Source organism: Labrus bergylta, chromosome 13 (assembly GCF_963930695.1).
Source record: "Labrus bergylta chromosome 13, fLabBer1.1, whole genome shotgun sequence".
Taxonomy (NCBI): domain Eukaryota; kingdom Metazoa; phylum Chordata; class Actinopteri; order Labriformes; family Labridae; genus Labrus; species Labrus bergylta.
Genome location: NC_089207.1, coordinates 7,191,574 through 7,212,160, shown reverse-complemented (window position 1 = coordinate 7,212,160; position 20,587 = coordinate 7,191,574). Strand labels below are relative to the sequence as shown.

General features: G+C 36.7%; 14 non-coding genes across 14 annotated transcripts; all 14 read right to left on the bottom strand.

Moving 5' to 3' along the window:
- Positions 1–313: 313 nt before the first annotated feature.
- On the bottom strand, positions 314–432 carry LOC136181891 (5S ribosomal RNA). The gene has a single exon (XR_010668207.1). It is a non-coding gene; the product is annotated as a 5S ribosomal RNA (ribosomal RNA).
- A 1,405-nt stretch (positions 433–1,837) lies between these two features.
- Positions 1,838–1,956, bottom strand: LOC136181638 (5S ribosomal RNA). Its single transcript, XR_010667985.1, has one exon. It is a non-coding gene; the product is annotated as a 5S ribosomal RNA (ribosomal RNA).
- A 1,416-nt stretch (positions 1,957–3,372) lies between these two features.
- LOC136181890 (5S ribosomal RNA) lies at positions 3,373–3,491 on the bottom strand. Its single transcript, XR_010668206.1, has one exon. It is a non-coding gene; the product is annotated as a 5S ribosomal RNA (ribosomal RNA).
- Positions 3,492–4,914: 1,423 nt separating this feature from the next.
- On the bottom strand, positions 4,915–5,033 carry LOC136181770 (5S ribosomal RNA). Its single transcript, XR_010668117.1, has one exon. It is a non-coding gene; the product is annotated as a 5S ribosomal RNA (ribosomal RNA).
- A 1,422-nt stretch (positions 5,034–6,455) lies between these two features.
- Positions 6,456–6,574, bottom strand: LOC136181754 (5S ribosomal RNA). The gene has a single exon (XR_010668101.1). It is a non-coding gene; the product is annotated as a 5S ribosomal RNA (ribosomal RNA).
- A 1,417-nt stretch (positions 6,575–7,991) lies between these two features.
- On the bottom strand, positions 7,992–8,110 carry LOC136181889 (5S ribosomal RNA). Its single transcript, XR_010668205.1, has one exon. It is a non-coding gene; the product is annotated as a 5S ribosomal RNA (ribosomal RNA).
- A 1,423-nt stretch (positions 8,111–9,533) lies between these two features.
- LOC136181888 (5S ribosomal RNA) lies at positions 9,534–9,652 on the bottom strand. Its single transcript, XR_010668204.1, has one exon. It is a non-coding gene; the product is annotated as a 5S ribosomal RNA (ribosomal RNA).
- Positions 9,653–11,075: 1,423 nt separating this feature from the next.
- LOC136181887 (5S ribosomal RNA) lies at positions 11,076–11,194 on the bottom strand. The gene has a single exon (XR_010668203.1). It is a non-coding gene; the product is annotated as a 5S ribosomal RNA (ribosomal RNA).
- Positions 11,195–12,611: 1,417 nt separating this feature from the next.
- LOC136181607 (5S ribosomal RNA) lies at positions 12,612–12,730 on the bottom strand. Its single transcript, XR_010667954.1, has one exon. It is a non-coding gene; the product is annotated as a 5S ribosomal RNA (ribosomal RNA).
- Positions 12,731–14,153: 1,423 nt separating this feature from the next.
- LOC136181886 (5S ribosomal RNA) lies at positions 14,154–14,272 on the bottom strand. The gene has a single exon (XR_010668202.1). It is a non-coding gene; the product is annotated as a 5S ribosomal RNA (ribosomal RNA).
- Positions 14,273–15,689: 1,417 nt separating this feature from the next.
- LOC136181885 (5S ribosomal RNA) lies at positions 15,690–15,808 on the bottom strand. The gene has a single exon (XR_010668201.1). It is a non-coding gene; the product is annotated as a 5S ribosomal RNA (ribosomal RNA).
- Positions 15,809–17,231: 1,423 nt separating this feature from the next.
- Positions 17,232–17,350, bottom strand: LOC136181458 (5S ribosomal RNA). The gene has a single exon (XR_010667805.1). It is a non-coding gene; the product is annotated as a 5S ribosomal RNA (ribosomal RNA).
- Positions 17,351–18,767: 1,417 nt separating this feature from the next.
- LOC136181884 (5S ribosomal RNA) lies at positions 18,768–18,886 on the bottom strand. Its single transcript, XR_010668200.1, has one exon. It is a non-coding gene; the product is annotated as a 5S ribosomal RNA (ribosomal RNA).
- Positions 18,887–20,309: 1,423 nt separating this feature from the next.
- Positions 20,310–20,428, bottom strand: LOC136181883 (5S ribosomal RNA). Its single transcript, XR_010668199.1, has one exon. It is a non-coding gene; the product is annotated as a 5S ribosomal RNA (ribosomal RNA).
- Positions 20,429–20,587: the final 159 nt, after the last annotated feature.

Genomic DNA, 20,587 nt, shown 5'->3' with positions numbered 1-20,587 from the left:
CTACCAGAGTGTTGTGGGGAAGTAAAGAGTAACCTAAGTACAAGTAATTAAAATATGTTAATGCAGTAGTCCTTACTTAAGTAGGCTACATGTACTTTTTGAATGTAAAACTGAACTTTGAAAACAGCCTCCAGAGAGCGTAATATGTATTAATACTCACTGAAAACATTGATGAAAATTGCAACAACAAAAAAAAAAGAGAGGACAGACTGCCAAATAAAATCATGTTTCATTTTCCACTGGCCTGTTTCTCTCAGTCCTTTCTCCACTAGTGAGGCAACAGCGCCCTCTTCTGGCTAAAGGAGGTATTAAAAGCTTACAGCACCTGGTATTCCCAGGCGGTCTCCCATCCAAGTACTAACCAGGCCCGACCCTGCTTAGCTTCCGAGATCGGACGAGATCGGGCGTGTTCAGGGTGGTATGGCCGTAAGCGAATGAACAGGTTGTTAAAGGGTTATTTATACATACTTAGGTTTAAAGTAACACCTCGCCAAAATTAGAGCAAGTGACTATGACCTAGTTGATTTTATTACTTTTCTACTCAAACGTGTGGGCCTATGGATAGACTTACACTTAATCTTACTAGATTCAGCAATACTTTGACGCTGGGAGTTAACTAAAGACTTGCAGCTTGTTTTTAAGACTTGTTTCACGACTTGCGGGCAAACTGAACGTTCAAACGTCTGATAAACACATTGAACAAACCGATTCCGTGAAGATTAACTTCCCTCTTTCAAAACTGGCCTGGTTAGTACTTGGATGGGAGACCGCCTGGGAATCCCAGGTGCTGTAAGCTTTTAATACCTGCTTCAGCCAGCAGGGGGCGCTGTAACCTCCTGCTATGCACTGCAGTTCTTTTTTTATTTGTCTATCATTGCTTCTACTTTCCTACAAAGTAGCTTACACTGAATTTTGATTGGGGATCATCTATAGCATATATAGGGACTGATTGTAATAATTATGAATTTTCATATAATTAGTAAGTGTTCCTTTGTGATTCCTAATGGAGGATTGTTTTTTTTAATGATTAGTTACAATGGAGAATGTGAGGGGATCAAATATGTATGCCCCACAGGGTTATGATTTCTACATGAAACATTGCAATGGCTGATTTATTCATTTGTCATTCAAGATTACCTCAAAACAAGTAAGTGGTGATAAAAACATAATTTCGAGTTGTCCCTTGTATCTTAATCAACCACTGCTTAGGCTACTATAATAATCCTAAATCTTGTGTGCCTTAATGCAACATTTAAACTTATTTCTGCTGTTCACTGTTCACAAGTTTGCAGGATTGAAAACCTTAATAAATCCACAGTAAAAGTGACGATGCGAAATGGTCAACTTCAGAAAAATCGTCAATTGATTGATAAGTAAGCATCACTTGTTTGCAGGTTTTTTTAAATTCAATCTTAATAGTAATCATTTATAATAATTCCTGATTTGGTGTAAATGTTTATTATTGATGTGAAAACATTTATAATGATGGTGAATATTTCCAGTTGAATCAAATGTATAATATGGCTACCAGAGTGTTGTGGGGAAGTAAAGAGTAACCTAAGTACAAGTAATTAAAATATGTTAATGCAGTAGTCCTTACTTAAGTAGGCTACATGTACTTTTTGAATGTAAAACTGAACTTTGAAAACAGCCTCCAGAGAGCGTAATATGTATTAATACTCACTGAAAACATTGATGAAAATTGCAACAACAAAAAAAAAAGAGAGGACAGACTGCCAAATAAAATCATGTTTCATTTTCCACTGGCCTGTTTCTCTCAGTCCTTTCTCCACTAGTGAGGCAACAGCGCCCTCTTCTGGCTAAAGGAGGTATTAAAAGCTTACAGCACCTGGTATTCCCAGGCGGTCTCCCATCCAAGTACTAACCAGGCCCGACCCTGCTTAGCTTCTGAGATCGGACGAGATCGGGCGTGTTCAGGGTGGTATGGCCGTAAGCGAATGAACAGGTTGTTAAAGGGTTATTTATACATACTTAGGTTTAAAGTAACACCTCGCCAAAATTAGAGCAAGTGACTATGACCTAGTTGATTTTATTACTTTTCTACTCAAACGTGTGGGCCTATGGATAGACTTACACTTAATCTTACTAGATTCAGCAATACTTTGACGCTGGGAGTTAACTAAAGACTTGCAGCTTGTTTTTAAGACTTGTTTCACGACTTGCGGGCAAACTGAACGTTCAAACGTCTGATAAACACATTGAACAAACCGATTCCGTGAAGATTAACTTCCCTCTTTCAAAACTGGCCTGGTTAGTACTTGGATGGGAGACCGCCTGGGAATCCCAGGTGCTGTAAGCTTTTAATACCTGCTTCAGCCAGCAGGGGGCGCTGTAACCTCCTGCTATGCACTGCAGTTCTTTTTTTATTTGTCTATCATTGCTTCTACTTTCCTACAAAGTAGCTTACACTGAATTTTGATTGGGGATCATCTATAGCATATATAGGGACTGATTGTAATAATTATGAATTTTCATATAATTAGTAAGTGTTCCTTTGTGATTCCTAATGGAGGATTGTTTTTTTAATGATTAGTTACAATGGAGAATGTGAGGGGATCAAATATGTATGCCCCACAGGGTTATGATTTCTACATGAAACATTGCAATGGCTGATTTATTCATTTGTCATTCAAGATTACCTCAAAACAAGTAAGTGGTGATAAAAACATAATTTCGAGTTGTCCCTTATATCTTAATCAATCACTGCTTAGGCTACTATAATAATCCTAAATCTTGTGTGCCTTAATGCAACATTTAAACTTATTTCTGCTGTTCACTGTTCACAAGTTTGCAGTATTGAAAACCTTAATAAATCCACAGTAAAAGTGACGATGCAAAATGGTCAACTTCTGAAAAATCGTCAATTGATTCTGAAAAAATATTGATTGATAAGTAAGCATCACTTGTTTGCAGGTTTTTTTTAAATTCAATCTTAATAGTAATCATTTATAATAATTCCTGATTTGGTGTAAATGTTTATTATTGATGTGAAAACATTTATAATGATGGTGAATATTTCCAGTTGAATCAAATGTATAATATGGCTACCAGAGTGTTGTGGGGAAGTAAAGAGTAACCTAAGTACAAGTAATTAAAATATGTTAATGCAGTAGTCCTTACGTAAGTAGGCTACATGTACTTTTTGAATGTAAAACTGAACTTTGAAAACAGCCTCCAGAGAGCGTAATATGTATTAATACTCACTGAAAACATTGATGAAAATTGCAACAAAAAAAAAGAGGACAGACTGCCAAATAAAATCATGTTTCATTTTCCACTGGCCTGTTTCTCTCAGTCCTTTCTCCACTAGTGAGGCAACAGCGCCCTCTTCTGGCTAAAGGAGGTATTAAAAGCTTACAGCACCTGGTATTCCCAGGCGGTCTCCCATCCAAGTACTAACCAGGCCCGACCCTGCTTAGCTTCCGAGATCGGACGAGATCGGGCGTGTTCAGGGTGGTATGGCCGTAAGCGAATGAACAGGTTGTTAAAGGGTTATTTATACATACTTAGGTTTAAAGTAACACCTCGCCAAAATTAGAGCAAGTGACTATGACCTAGTTGATTTTATTACTTTTCTACTCAAACATGTGGGCCTATGGATAGACTTACACTTAATCTTACTAGATTCAGCAATACTTTGACGCTGGGAGTTAACTAAAGACTTGCAGCTTGTTTTTAAGACTTGTTTCACGACTTGCGGGCAAACTGAACGTTCAAACGTCTGATAAACACATTGAACAAACCGATTCCGTGAAGATTAACTTCCCTCTTTCAAAACTGGCCTGGTTAGTACTTGGATGGGAGACCGCCTGGGAATCCCAGGTGCTGTAAGCTTTTAATACCTGCTTCAGCCAGCAGGGGGCGCTGTAACCTCCTGCTATGCACTGCAGTTCTTTTTTTATTTGTCTATCATTGCTTCTACTTTCCTACAAAGTAGCTTACACTGAATTTTGATTGGGGATCATCTATAGCATATATAGGGACTGATTGTAATAATTATGAATTTTCATATAATTAGTAAGTGTTCCTTTGTGATTCCTAATGGAGGATTGTTTTTTTTAATGATTAGTTACAATGGAGAATGTGAGGGGATCAAATATGTATGCCCCACAGGGTTATGATTTCTACATGAAACATTGCAATGGCTGATTTATTCATTTGTCATTCAAGATTACCTCAAAACAAGTAAGTGGTGATAAAAACATAATTTCGAGTTGTCCCTTATATCTTAATCAATCACTGCTTAGGCTACTATAATAATCCTAAATCTTGTGTGCCTTAATGCAACATTTAAACTTATTTCTGCTGTTCACTGTTCACAAGTTTGCAGTATTGAAAACCTTAATAAATCCACAGTAAAAGTGACGATGCAAAATGGTCAACTTCTGAAAAATCGTCAATTGATTCTGAAAAAATATTGATTGATAAGTAAGCATCACTTGTTTGCAGGTTTTTTTTTAATTCAATCTTAATAGTAATCATTTATAATAATTCCTGATTTGGTGTAAATGTTTATTATTGATGTGAAAACATTTATAATGATGGTGAATATTTCCAGTTGAATCAAATGTATAATATGGCTACCAGAGTGTTGTGGGGAAGTAAAGAGTATCCTAAGTACAAGTAATTAAAATATGTTAATGCAATAGTCCTTACTTAAGTAGGCTACATGTACTTTTTGAATGTAAAACTGAACTTTGAAAACAGCCTCCAGAGAGCGTAATATGTATTAATACTCACTGAAAACATTGATGAAAATTGCAACAACAAAAAAAAAAGAGAGGACAGACTGCCAAATAAAATCATGTTTCATTTTCCACTGGCCTGTTTCTCTCAGTCCTTTCTCCACTAGTGAGGCAACAGCGCCCTCTTCTGGCTAAAGGAGGTATTAAAAGCTTACAGCACCTGGTATTCCCAGGTGGTCTCCCATCCAAGTACTAACCAGGCCCGACCCTGCTTAGCTTCTGAGATCGGACGAGATCGGGCGTGTTCAGGGTGGTATGGCCGTAAGTGAATGAACAGGTTGTTAAAGGGTTATTTATACATACTTAGGTTTAAAGTAACACCTCGCCAAAATTAGAGCAAGTGACTATGACCTAGTTGATTTTATTACTTTTCTACTCAAACGTGTGGGCCTATGGATAGACTTACACTTAATCTTACTAGATTCAGCAATACTTTGACGCTGGGAGTTAACTAAAGACTTGCAGCTTGTTTTTAAGACTTGTTTCACGACTTGCGGGCAAACTGAACGTTCAAACGTCTGATAAACACATTGAACAAACCGATTCCGTGAAGATTAACTTCCCTCTTTCAAAACTGGCCTGGTTAGTACTTGGATGGGAGACCGCCTGGGAATCCCAGGTGCTGTAAGCTTTTAATACCTGCTTCAGCCAGCAGGGGGCGCTGTAACCTCCTGCTATGCACTGCAGTTCTTTTTTTATTTGTCTATCATTGCTTCTACTTTCCTACAAAGTAGCTTACACTGAATTTTGATTGGGGATCATCTATAGCATATATAGGGACTGATTGTAATAATTATGAATTTTCATATAATTAGTAAGTGTTCCTTTGTGATTCCTAATGGAGGATTGTTTTTTTAATGATTAGTTACAATGGAGAATGTGAGGGGATCAAATATGTATGCCCCACAGGGTTATGATTTCTACATGAAACATTGCAATGGCTGATTTATTCATTTGTCATTCAAGATTACCTCAAAACAAGTAAGTGGTGATAAAAACATAATTTCGAGTTGTCCCTTATATCTTAATCAATCACTGCTTAGGCTACTATAATAATCCTAAATCTTGTGTGCCTTAATGCAACATTTAAACTTATTTCTGCTGTTCACTGTTCACAAGTTTGCAGTATTGAAAACCTTAATAAATCCACAGTAAAAGTGACGATGCAAAATGGTCAACTTCTGAAAAATCGTCAATTGATTCTGAAAAAATATTGATTGATAAGTAAGCATCACTTGTTTGCAGGTTTTTTTTAAATTCAATCTTAATAGTAATCATTTATAATAATTCCTGATTTGGTGTAAATGTTTATTATTGATGTGAAAACATTTATAATGATGGTGAATATTTCCAGTTGAATCAAATGTATAATATGGCTACCAGAGTGTTGTGGGGAAGTAAAGAGTATCCTAAGTACAAGTAATTAAAATATGTTAATGCAATAGTCCTTACTTAAGTAGGCTACATGTACTTTTTGAATGTAAAACTGAACTTTGAAAACAGCCTCCAGAGAGCGTAATATGTATTAATACTCACTGAAAACATTGATGAAAATTGCAACAACAAAAAAAAAAGAGAGGACAGACTGCCAAATAAAATCATGTTTCATTTTCCACTGGCCTGTTTCTCTCAGTCCTTTCTCCACTAGTGAGGCAACAGCGCCCTCTTCTGGCTAAAGGAGGTATTAAAAGCTTACAGCACCTGGTATTCCCAGGCGGTCTCCCATCCAAGTACTAACCAGGCCCGCCCCTGCTTAGCTTCCGAGATCGGACGAGATCGGGCGTGTTGAGGGTGGTATGGCCGTAAGCGAATGAACAGGTTGTTAAAGGGTTATTTATACATACTTAGGTTTAAAGTAACACCTCGCCAAAATTAGAGCAAGTGACTATGACCTAGTTGATTTTATTACTTTTCTACTCAAACGTGTGGGCCTATGGATAGACTTACACTTAATCTTACTAGATTCAGCAATACTTTGACGCTGGGAGTTAACTAAAGACTTGCAGCTTGTTTTTAAGACTTGTTTCACGACTTGCGGGCAAACTGAACGTTCAAACGTCTGATAAACACATTGAACAAACCGATTCCGTGAAGATTAACTTCCCTCTTTCAAAACTGGCCTGGTTAGTACTTGGATGGGAGACCGCCTGGGAATCCCAGGTGCTGTAAGCTTTTAATACCTGCTTCAGCCAGCAGGGGGCGCTGTAACCTCCTGCTATGCACTGCAGTTCTTTTTTTATTTGTCTATCATTGCTTCTACTTTCCTACAAAGTAGCTTACACTGAATTTTGATTGGGGATCATCTATAGCATATATAGGGACTGATTGTAATAATTATGAATTTTCATATAATTAGTAAGTGTTCCTTTGTGATTCCTAATGGAGGATTGTTTTTTTTAATGATTAGTTACAATGGAGAATGTGAGGGGATCAAATATGTATGCCCCACAGGGTTATGATTTCTACATGAAACATTGCAATGGCTGATTTATTCATTTGTCATTCAAGATTACCTCAAAACAAGTAAGTGGTGATAAAAACATAATTTCGAGTTGTCCCTTATATCTTAATCAATCACTGCTTAGGCTACTATAATAATCCTAAATCTTGTGTGCCTTAATGCAACATTTAAACTTATTTCTGCTGTTCACTGTTCACAAGTTTGCAGTATTGAAAACCTTAATAAATCCACAGTAAAAGTGACGATGCAAAATGGTCAACTTCTGAAAAATCGTCAATTGATTCTGAAAAAATATTGATTGATAAGTAAGCATCACTTGTTTGCAGGTTTTTTTTAAATTCAATCTTAATAGTAATCATTTATAATAATTCCTGATTTGGTGTAAATGTTTATTATTGATGTGAAAACATTTATAATGATGGTGAATATTTCCAGTTGAATCAAATGTATAATATGGCTACCAGAGTGTTGTGGGGAAGTAAAGAGTAACCTAAGTACAAGTAATTAAAATATGTTAATGCAGTAGTCCTTACGTAAGTAGGCTACATGTACTTTTTGAATGTAAAACTGAACTTTGAAAACAGCCTCCAGAGAGCGTAATATGTATTAATACTCACTGAAAACATTGATGAAAATTGCAACAAAAAAAAAGAGGACAGACTGCCAAATAAAATCATGTTTCATTTTCCACTGGCCTGTTTCTCTCAGTCCTTTCTCCACTAGTGAGGCAACAGCGCCCTCTTCTGGCTAAAGGAGGTATTAAAAGCTTACAGCACCTGGTATTCCCAGGCGGTCTCCCATCCAAGTACTAACCAGGCCCGACCCTGCTTAGCTTCCGAGATCGGACGAGATCGGGCGTGTTCAGGGTGGTATGGCCGTAAGCGAATGAACAGGTTGTTAAAGGGTTATTTATACATACTTAGGTTTAAAGTAACACCTCGCCAAAATTAGAGCAAGTGACTATGACCTAGTTGATTTTATTACTTTTCTACTCAAACATGTGGGCCTATGGATAGACTTACACTTAATCTTACTAGATTCAGCAATACTTTGACGCTGGGAGTTAACTAAAGACTTGCAGCTTGTTTTTAAGACTTGTTTCACGACTTGCGGGCAAACTGAACGTTCAAACGTCTGATAAACACATTGAACAAACCGATTCCGTGAAGATTAACTTCCCTCTTTCAAAACTGGCCTGGTTAGTACTTGGATGGGAGACCGCCTGGGAATCCCAGGTGCTGTAAGCTTTTAATACCTGCTTCAGCCAGCAGGGGGCGCTGTAACCTCCTGCTATGCACTGCAGTTCTTTTTTTATTTGTCTATCATTGCTTCTACTTTCCTACAAAGTAGCTTACACTGAATTTTGATTGGGGATCATCTATAGCATATATAGGGACTGATTGTAATAATTATGAATTTTCATATAATTAGTAAGTGTTCCTTTGTGATTCCTAATGGAGGATTGTTTTTTTTAATGATTAGTTACAATGGAGAATGTGAGGGGATCAAATATGTATGCCCCACAGGGTTATGATTTCTACATGAAACATTGCAATGGCTGATTTATTCATTTGTCATTCAAGATTACCTCAAAACAAGTAAGTGGTGATAAAAACATAATTTCGAGTTGTCCCTTATATCTTAATCAATCACTGCTTAGGCTACTATAATAATCCTAAATCTTGTGTGCCTTAATGCAACATTTAAACTTATTTCTGCTGTTCACTGTTCACAAGTTTGCAGTATTGAAAACCTTAATAAATCCACAGTAAAAGTGACGATGCAAAATGGTCAACTTCTGAAAAATCGTCAATTGATTCTGAAAAAATATTGATTGATAAGTAAGCATCACTTGTTTGCAGGTTTTTTTTAAATTCAATCTTAATAGTAATCATTTATAATAATTCCTGATTTGGTGTAAATGTTTATTATTGATGTGAAAACATTTATAATGATGGTGAATATTTCCAGTTGAATCAAATGTATAATATGGCTACCAGAGTGTTGTGGGGAAGTAAAGAGTATCCTAAGTACAAGTAATTAAAATATGTTAATGCAATAGTCCTTACTTAAGTAGGCTACATGTACTTTTTGAATGTAAAACTGAACTTTGAAAACAGCCTCCAGAGAGCGTAATATGTATTAATACTCACTGAAAACATTGATGAAAATTGCAACAACAAAAAAAAAAGAGAGGACAGACTGCCAAATAAAATCATGTTTCATTTTCCACTGGCCTGTTTCTCTCAGTCCTTTCTCCACTAGTGAGGCAACAGCGCCCTCTTCTGGCTAAAGGAGGTATTAAAAGCTTACAGCACCTGGTATTCCCAGGCGGTCTCCCATCCAAGTACTAACCAGGCCCGACCCTGCTTAGCTTCCGAGATCGGACGAGATCGGGCGTGTTCAGGGTGGTATGGCCGTAAGCGAATGAACAGGTTGTTAAAGGGTTATTTATACATACTTAGGTTTAAAGTAACACCTCGCCAAAATTAGAGCAAGTGACTATGACCTAGTTGATTTTATTACTTTTCTACTCAAACGTGTGGGCCTATGGATAGACTTACACTTAATCTTACTAGATTCAGCAATACTTTGACGCTGGGAGTTAACTAAAGACTTGCAGCTTGTTTTTAAGACTTGTTTCACGACTTGCGGGCAAACTGAACGTTCAAACGTCTGATAAACACATTGAACAAACCGATTCCGTGAAGATTAACTTCCCTCTTTCAAAACTGGCCTGGTTAGTACTTGGATGGGAGACCGCCTGGGAATCCCAGGTGCTGTAAGCTTTTAATACCTGCTTCAGCCAGCAGGGGGCGCTGTAACCTCCTGCTATGCACTGCAGTTCTTTTTTTATTTGTCTATCATTGCTTCTACTTTCCTACAAAGTAGCTTACACTGAATTTTGATTGGGGATCATCTATAGCATATATAGGGACTGATTGTAATAATTATGAATTTTCATATAATTAGTAAGTGTTCCTTTGTGATTCCTAATGGAGGATTGTTTTTTTTAATGATTAGTTACAATGGAGAATGTGAGGGGATCAAATATGTATGCCCCACAGGGTTATGATTTCTACATGAAACATTGCAATGGCTGATTTATTCATTTGTCATTCAAGATTACCTCAAAACAAGTAAGTGGTGATAAAAACATAATTTCGAGTTGTCCCTTATATCTTAATCAATCACTGCTTAGGCTACTATAATAATCCTAAATCTTGTGTGCCTTAATGCAACATTTAAACTTATTTCTGCTGTTCACTGTTCACAAGTTTGCAGTATTGAAAACCTTAATAAATCCACAGTAAAAGTGACGATGCAAAATGGTCAACTTCTGAAAAATCGTCAATTGATTCTGAAAAAATATTGATTGATAAGTAAGCATCACTTGTTTGCAGGTTTTTTTTAAATTCAATCTTAATAGTAATCATTTATAATAATTCCTGATTTGGTGTAAATGTTTATTATTGATATGAAAACATTTATAATGATGGTGAATATTTCCAGTTGAATCAAATGTATAATATGGCTACCAGAGTGTTGTGGGGAAGTAAAGAGTATCCTAAGTACAAGTAATTAAAATATGTTAATGCAATAGTCCTTACTTAAGTAGGCTACATGTACTTTTTGAATGTAAAACTGAACTTTGAAAACAGCCTCCAGAGAGCGTAATATGTATTAATACTCACTGAAAACATTGATGAAAATTGCAACAACAAAAAAAAAAGAGAGGACAGACTGCCAAATAAAATCATGTTTCATTTTCCACTGGCCTGTTTCTCTCAGTCCTTTCTCCACTAGTGAGGCAACAGCGCCCTCTTCTGGCTAAAGGAGGTATTAAAAGCTTACAGCACCTGGTATTCCCAGGCGGTCTCCCATCCAAGTACTAACCAGGCCCGACCCTGCTTAGCTTCCGAGATCGGACGAGATCGGGCGTGTTCAGGGTGGTATGGCCGTAAGCGAATGAACAGGTTGTTAAAGGGTTATTTATACATACTTAGGTTTAAAGTAACACCTCGCCAAAATTAGAGCAAGTGACTATGACCTAGTTGATTTTATTACTTTTCTACTCAAACGTGTGGGCCTATGGATAGACTTACACTTAATCTTACTAGATTCAGCAATACTTTGACGCTGGGAGTTAACTAAAGACTTGCAGCTTGTTTTTAAGACTTGTTTCACGACTTGCGGGCAAACTGAACGTTCAAACGTCTGATAAACACATTGAACAAACCGATTCCGTGAAGATTAACTTCCCTCTTTCAAAACTGGCCTGGTTAGTACTTGGATGGGAGACCGCCTGGGAATCCCAGGTGCTGTAAGCTTTTAATACCTGCTTCAGCCAGCAGGGGGCGCTGTAACCTCCTGCTATGCACTGCAGTTCTTTTTTTATTTGTCTATCATTGCTTCTACTTTCCTACAAAGTAGCTTACACTGAATTTTGATTGGGGATCATCTATAGCATATATAGGGACTGATTGTAATAATTATGAATTTTCATATAATTAGTAAGTGTTCCTTTGTGATTCCTAATGGAGGATTGTTTTTTTTAATGATTAGTTACAATGGAGAATGTGAGGGGATCAAATATGTATGCCCCACAGGGTTATGATTTCTACATGAAACATTGCAATGGCTGATTTATTCATTTGTCATTCAAGATTACCTCAAAACAAGTAAGTGGTGATAAAAACATAATTTCGAGTTGTCCCTTATATCTTAATCAATCACTGCTTAGGCTACTATAATAATCCTAAATCTTGTGTGCCTTAATGCAACATTTAAACTTATTTCTGCTGTTCACTGTTCACAAGTTTGCAGTATTGAAAACCTTAATAAATCCACAGTAAAAGTGACGATGCAAAATGGTCAACTTCTGAAAAATCGTCAATTGATTCTGAAAAAATATTGATTGATAAGTAAGCATCACTTGTTTGCAGGTTTTTTTTAAATTCAATCTTAATAGTAATCATTTATAATAATTCCTGATTTGGTGTAAATGTTTATTATTGATGTGAAAACATTTATAATGATGGTGAATATTTCCAGTTGAATCAAATGTATAATATGGCTACCAGAGTGTTGTGGGGAAGTAAAGAGTAACCTAAGTACAAGTAATTAAAATATGTTAATGCAGTAGTCCTTACGTAAGTAGGCTACATGTACTTTTTGAATGTAAAACTGAACTTTGAAAACAGCCTCCAGAGAGCGTAATATGTATTAATACTCACTGAAAACATTGATGAAAATTGCAACAAAAAAAAAGAGGACAGACTGCCAAATAAAATCATGTTTCATTTTCCACTGGCCTGTTTCTCTCAGTCCTTTCTCCACTAGTGAGGCAACAGCGCCCTCTTCTGGCTAAAGGAGGTATTAAAAGCTTATAGCACCTGGTATTCCCAGGCGGTCTCCCATCCAAGTACTAACCAGGCCCGACCCTGCTTAGCTTCCGAGATCGGACGAGATCGGGCGTGTTCAGGGTGGTATGGCCGTAAGCGAATGAACAGGTTGTTAAAGGGTTATTTATACATACTTAGGTTTAAAGTAACACCTCGCCAAAATTAGAGCAAGTGACTATGACCTAGTTGATTTTATTACTTTTCTACTCAAACGTGTGGGCCTATGGATAGACTTACACTTAATCTTACTAGATTCAGCAATACTTTGACGCTGGGAGTTAACTAAAGACTTGCAGCTTGTTTTTAAGACTTGTTTCACGACTTGCGGGCAAACTGAACGTTCAAACGTCTGATAAACACATTGAACAAACCGATTCCGTGAAGATTAACTTCCCTCTTTCAAAACTGGCCTGGTTAGTACTTGGATGGGAGACCGCCTGGGAATCCCAGGTGCTGTAAGCTTTTAATACCTGCTTCAGCCAGCAGGGCGCGCTGTAACCTCCTGCTATGCACTGCAGTTCTTTTTTTATTTGTCTATCATTGCTTCTACTTTCCTACAAAGTAGCTTACACTGAATTTTGATTGGGGATCATCTATAGCATATATAGGGACTGATTGTAATAATTATGAATTTTCATATAATTAGTAAGTGTTCCTTTGTGATTCCTAATGGAGGATTGTTTTTTTTAATGATTAGTTACAATGGAGAATGTGAGGGGATCAAATATGTATGCCCCACAGGGTTATGATTTCTACATGAAACATTGCAATGGCTGATTTATTCATTTGTCATTCAAGATTACCTCAAAACAAGTAAGTGGTGATAAAAACATAATTTCGAGTTGTCCCTTATATCTTAATCAATCACTGCTTAGGCTACTATAATAATCCTAAATCTTGTGTGCCTTAATGCAACATTTAAACTTATTTCTGCTGTTCACTGTTCACAAGTTTGCAGTATTGAAAACCTTAATAAATCCACAGTAAAAGTGACGATGCAAAATGGTCAACTTCTGAAAAATCGTCAATTGATTCTGAAAAAATATTGATTGATAAGTAAGCATCACTTGTTTGCAGGTTTTTTTTAAATTCAATCTTAATAGTAATCATTTATAATAATTCCTGATTTGGTGTAAATGTTTATTATTGATGTGAAAACATTTATAATGATGGTGAATATTTCCAGTTGAATCAAATGTATAATATGGCTACCAGAGTGTTGTGGGGAAGTAAAGAGTATCCTAAGTACAAGTAATTAAAATATGTTAATGCAATAGTCCTTACTTAAGTAGGCTACATGTACTTTTTGAATGTAAAACTGAACTTTGAAAACAGCCTCCAGAGAGCGTAATATGTATTAATACTCACTGAAAACATTGATGAAAATTGCAACAACAAAAAAAAAAGAGAGGACAGACTGCCAAATAAAATCATGTTTCATTTTCCACTGGCCTGTTTCTCTCAGTCCTTTCTCCACTAGTGAGGCAACAGCGCCCTCTTCTGGCTAAAGGAGGTATTAAAAGCTTACAGCACCTGGTATTCCCAGGCGGTCTCCCATCCAAGTACTAACCAGGCCCGACCCTGCTTAGCTTCCGAGATCGGACGAGATCGGGCGTGTTCAGGGTGGTATGGCCGTAAGCAAATGAACAGGTTGTTAAAGGGTTATTTATACATACTTAGGTTTAAAGTAACACCTCGCCAAAATTAGAGCAAGTGACTATGACCTAGTTGATTTTATTACTTTTCTACTCAAACGTGTGGGCCTATGGATAGACTTACACTTAATCTTACTAGATTCAGCAATACTTTGACGCTGGGAGTTAACTAAAGACTTGCAGCTTGTTTTTAAGACTTGTTTCACGACTTGCGGGCAAACTGAACGTTCAAACGTCTGATAAACACATTGAACAAACCGATTCCGTGAAGATTAACTTCCCTCTTTCAAAACTGGCCTGGTTAGTACTTGGATGGGAGACCGCCTGGGAATCCCAGGTGCTGTAAGCTTTTAATACCTGCTTCAGCCAGCAGGGGGCGCTGTAACCTCCTGCTATGCACTGCAGTTCTTTTTTTATTTGTCTATCATTGCTTCTACTTTCCTACAAAGTAGCTTACACTGAATTTTGATTGGGGATCATCTATAGCATATATAGGGACTGATTGTAATAATTATGAATTTTCATATAATTAGTAAGTGTTCCTTTGTGATTCCTAATGGAGGATTGTTTTTTTTAATGATTAGTTACAATGGAGAATGTGAGGGGATCAAATATGTATGCCCCACAGGGTTATGATTTCTACATGAAACATTGCAATGGCTGATTTATTCATTTGTCATTCAAGATTACCTCAAAACAAGTAAGTGGTGATAAAAACATAATTTCGAGTTGTCCCTTATATCTTAATCAATCACTGCTTAGGCTACTATAATAATCCTAAATCTTGTGTGCCTTAATGCAACATTTAAACTTATTTCTGCTGTTCACTGTTCACAAGTTTGCAGTATTGAAAACCTTAATAAATCCACAGTAAAAGTGACGATGCAAAATGGTCAACTTCTGAAAAATCGTCAATTGATTCTGAAAAAATATTGATTGATAAGTAAGCATCACTTGTTTGCAGGTTTTTTTTAAATTCAATCTTAATAGTAATCATTTATAATAATTCCTGATTTGGTGTAAATGTTTATTATTGATGTGAAAACATTTATAATGATGGTGAATATTTCCAGTTGAATCAAATGTATAATATGGCTACCAGAGTGTTGTGGGGAAGTAAAGAGTAACCTAAGTACAAGTAATTAAAATATGTTAATGCAGTAGTCCTTACGTAAGTAGGCTACATGTACTTTTTGAATGTAAAACTGAACTTTGAAAACAGCCTCCAGAGAGCGTAATATGTATTAATACTCACTGAAAACATTGATGAAAATTGCAACAAAAAAAAAGAGGACAGACTGCCAAATAAAATCATGTTTCATTTTCCACTGGCCTGTTTCTCTCAGTCCTTTCTCCACTAGTGAGGCAACAGCGCCCTCTTCTGGCTAAAGGAGGTATTAAAAGCTTACAGCACCTGGTATTCCCAGGCGGTCTCCCATCCAAGTACTAACCAGGCCCGACCCTGCTTAGCTTCCGAGATCGGACGAGATCGGGCGTGTTCAGGGTGGTATGGCCGTAAGCGAATGAACAGGTTGTTAAAGGGTTATTTATACATACTTAGGTTTAAAGTAACACCTCGCCAAAATTAGAGCAAGTGACTATGACCTAGTTGATTTTATTACTTTTCTACTCAAACGTGTGGGCCTATGGATAGACTTACACTTAATCTTACTAGATTCAGCAATACTTTGACGCTGGGAGTTAACTAAAGACTTGCAGCTTGTTTTTAAGACTTGTTTCACGACTTGCGGGCAAACTGAACGTTCAAACGTCTGATAAACACATTGAACAAACCGATTCCGTGAAGATTAACTTCCCTCTTTCAAAACTGGCCTGGTTAGTACTTGGATGGGAGACCGCCTGGGAATCCCAGGTGCTGTAAGCTTTTAATACCTGCTTCAGCCAGCAGGGGGCGCTGTAACCTCCTGCTATGCACTGCAGTTCTTTTTTTATTTGTCTATCATTGCTTCTACTTTCCTACAAAGTAGCTTACACTGAATTTTGATTGGGGATCATCTATAGCATATATAGGGACTGATTGTAATAATTATGAATTTTCATATAATTAGTAAGTGTTCCTTTGTGATTCCTAATGGAGGATTGTTTTTTTTAATGATTAGTTACAATGGAGAATGTGAGGGGATCAAATATGTATGCCCCACAGGGTTATGATTTCTACATGAAACATTGCAATGGCTGATTTATTCATTTGTCATTCAAGATTACCTCAAAACAAGTAAGTGGTGATAAAAACATAATTTCGAGTTGTCCCTTATATCTTAATCAATCACTGCTTAGGCTACTATAATAATCCTAAATCTTGTGTGCCTTAATGCAACATTTAAACTTATTTCTGCTGTTCACTGTTCACAAGTTTGCAGTATTGAAAACCTTAATAAATCCACAGTAAAAGTGACGATGCAAAATGGTCAACTTCTGAAAAATCGTCAATTGATTCTGAAAAAATATTGATTGATAAGTAAGCATCACTTGTTTGCAGGTTTTTTTTAAATTCAATCTTAATAGTAATCATTTATAATAATTCCTGATTTGGTGTAAATGTTTATTATTGATGTGAAAACATTTATAATGATGGTGAATATTTCCAGTTGAATCAAATGTATAATATGGCTACCAGAGTGTTGTGGGGAAGTAAAGAGTATCCTAAGTACAAGTAATTAAAATATGTTAATGCAATAGTCCTTACTTAAGTAGGCTACATGTACTTTTTGAATGTAAAACTGAACTTTGAAAACAGCCTCCAGAGAGCGTAATATGTATTAATACTCACTGAAAACATTGATGAAAATTGCAACAACAAAAAAAAAAGAGAGGACAGACTGCCAAATAAAATCATGTTTCATTTTCCACTGGCCTGTTTCTCTCAGTCCTTTCTCCACTAGTGAGGCAACAGCGCCCTCTTCTGGCTAAAGGAGGTATTAAAAGCTTACAGCACCTGGTATTCCCAGGCGGTCTCCCATCCAAGTACTAACCAGGCCCGACCCTGCTTAGCTTCCGAGATCGGACGAGATCGGGCGTGTTCAGGGTGGTATGGCCGTAAGTGAATGAACAGGTTGTTAAAGGGTTATTTATACATACTTAGGTTTAAAGTAACACCTCGCCAAAATTAGAGCAAGTGACTATGACCTAGTTGATTTTATTACTTTTCTACTCAAACGTGTGGGCCTATGGATAGACTTACACTTAATCTTACTAGATTCAGCAATACTTTGACGCTGGGAGTTAACTAAAGACTTGCAGCTTGTTTTTAAGACTTGTTTCACGACTTGCGGGCAAACTGAACGTTCAAACGTCTGATAAACACATTGAACAAACCGATTCCGTGAAGATTAACTTCCCTCTTTCAAAACTGGCCTGGTTAGTACTTGGATGGGAGACCGCCTGGGAATCCCAGGTGCTGTAAGCTTTTAATACCTGCTTCAGCCAGCAGGGGGCGCTGTAACCTCCTGCTATGCACTGCAGTTCTTTTTTTATTTGTCTATCATTGCTTCTACTTTCCTACAAAGTAGCTTACACTGAATTTTGATTGGGGATCATCTATAGCATATATAGGGACTGATTGTAATAATTATGAATTTTCATATAATTAGTAAGTGTTCCTTTGTGATTCCTAATGGAGGATTGTTTTTTTTAATGATTAGTTACAATGGAGAATGTGAGGGGATCAAATATGTATGCCCCACAGGGTTATGATTTCTACATGAAACATTGCAATGGCTGATTTATTCATTTGTCATTCAAGATTACCTCAAAACAAGTAAGTGGTGATAAAAACATAATTTCGAGTTGTCCCTTATATCTTAATCAATCACTGCTTAGGCTACTATAATAATCCTAAATCTTGTGTGCCTTAATGCAACATTTAAACTTATTTCTGCTGTTCACTGTTCACAAGTTTGCAGTATTGAAAACCTTAATAAATCCACAGTAAAAGTGACGATGCAAAATGGTCAACTTCTGAAAAATCGTCAATTGATTCTGAAAAAATATTGATTGATAAGTAAGCATCACTTGTTTGCAGGTTTTTTTTAAATTCAATCTTAATAGTAATCATTTATAATAATTCCTGATTTGGTGTAAATGTTTATTATTGATGTGAAAACATTTATAATGATGGTGAATATTTCCAGTTGAATCAAATGTATAATATGGCTACCAGAGTGTTGTGGGGAAGTAAAGAGTAACCTAAGTACAAGTAATTAAAATATGTTAATGCAGTAGTCCTTACGTAAGTAGGCTACATGTACTTTTTGAATGTAAAACTGAACTTTGAAAACAGCCTCCAGAGAGCGTAATATGTATTAATACTCACTGAAAACATTGATGAAAATTGCAACAAAAAAAAAGAGGACAGACTGCCAAATAAAATCATGTTTCATTTTCCACTGGCCTGTTTCTCTCAGTCCTTTCTCCACTAGTGAGGCAACAGCGCCCTCTTCTGGCTAAAGGAGGTATTAAAAGCTTACAGCACCTGGTATTCCCAGGCGGTCTCCCATCCAAGTACTAACCAGGCCCGACCCTGCTTAGCTTCCGAGATCGGACGAGATCGGGCGTGTTCAGGGTGGTATGGCCGTAAGCGAATGAACAGGTTGTTAAAGGGTTATTTATACATACTTAGGTTTAAAGTAACACCTCGCCAAAATTAGAGCAAGTGACTATGACCTAGTTGATTTTATTACTTTTCTACTCAAACGTGTGGGCCTATGGATAGACTTACACTTAATCTTACTAGATTCAGCAATACTTTGACGCTGGGAGTTAACTAAAGACTTGCAGCTTGTTTTTAAGACTTGTTTCACGACTTGCGGGCAAACTGAACGTTCAAACGTCTGATAAACACATTGAACAAACCGATTCCGTGAAGATTAACTTCCCTCTTTCAAAACTGGCCTGGTTAGTACTTGGATGGGAGACCGCCTGGGAATCCCAGGTGCTGTAAGCTTTTAATACCTGCTTCAGCCAGCAGGGGGCGCTGTAACCTCCTGCTATGCACTGCAGTTCTTTTTTTATTTGTCTATCATTGCTTCTACTTTCCTACAAAGTAGCTTACACTGAATTTTGATTGGGGATCATCTATAGCATATATAGGGACTGATTGTAATAATTATGAATTTTCATATAATTAGTAAGTGTTCCTTTGTGATTCCTAATGGAGGATTGTTTTTTTTAATGATTAGTTACAATGGAGAATGTGAGGGGATCAAATATGTATGCCCCACAGGGTTATGATTTCTACATGAAACATTGCAATGGCTGATTTATTCATTTGTCATTCAAGATTACCTCAAAACAAGTAAGTGGTGATAAAAACATAATTTCGAGTTGTCCCTTATATCTTAATCAATCACTGCTTAGGCTACTATAATAATCCTAAATCTTGTGTGCCTTAATGCAACATTTAAACTTATTTCTGCTGTTCACTGTTCACAAGTTTGCAGTATTGAAAACCTTAATAAATCCACAGTAAAAGTGACGATGCAAAATGGTCAACTTCTGAAAAATCGTCAATTGATTCTGAAAAAATATTGATTGATAAGTAAGCATCACTTGTTTGCAGGTTTTTTTTAAATTCAATCTTAATAGTAATCATTTATAATAATTCCTGATTTGGTGTAAATGTTTATTATTGATGTGAAAACATTTATAATGATGGTGAATATTTCCAGTTGAATCAAATGTATAATATGGCTACCAGAGTGTTGTGGGGAAGTAAAGAGTATCCTAAGTACAAGTAATTAAAATATGTTAATGCAATAGTCCTTACTTAAGTAGGCTACATGTACTTTTTGAATGTAAAACTGAACTTTGAAAACAGCCTCCAGAGAGCGTAATATGTATTAATACTCACTGAAAACATTGATGAAAATTGCAACAACAAAAAAAAAAGAGAGGACAGACTGCCAAATAAAATCATGTTTCATTTTCCACTGGCCTGTTTCTCTCAGTCCTTTCTCCACTAGTGAGGCAACAGCGCCCTCTTCTGGCTAAAGGAGGTATTAAAAGCTTACAGCACCTGGTATTCCCAGGCGGTCTCCCATCCAAGTACTAACCAGGCCCGACCCTGCTTAGCTTCCGAGATCGGACGAGATCGGGCGTGTTCAGGGTGGTATGGCCGTAAGCAAATGAACAGGTTGTTAAAGGGTTATTTATACATACTTAGGTTTAAAGTAACACCTCGCCAAAATTAGAGCAAGTGACTATGACCTAGTTGATTTTATTACTTTTCTACTCAAACGTGTGGGCCTATGGATAGACTTACACTTAATCTTACTAGATTCA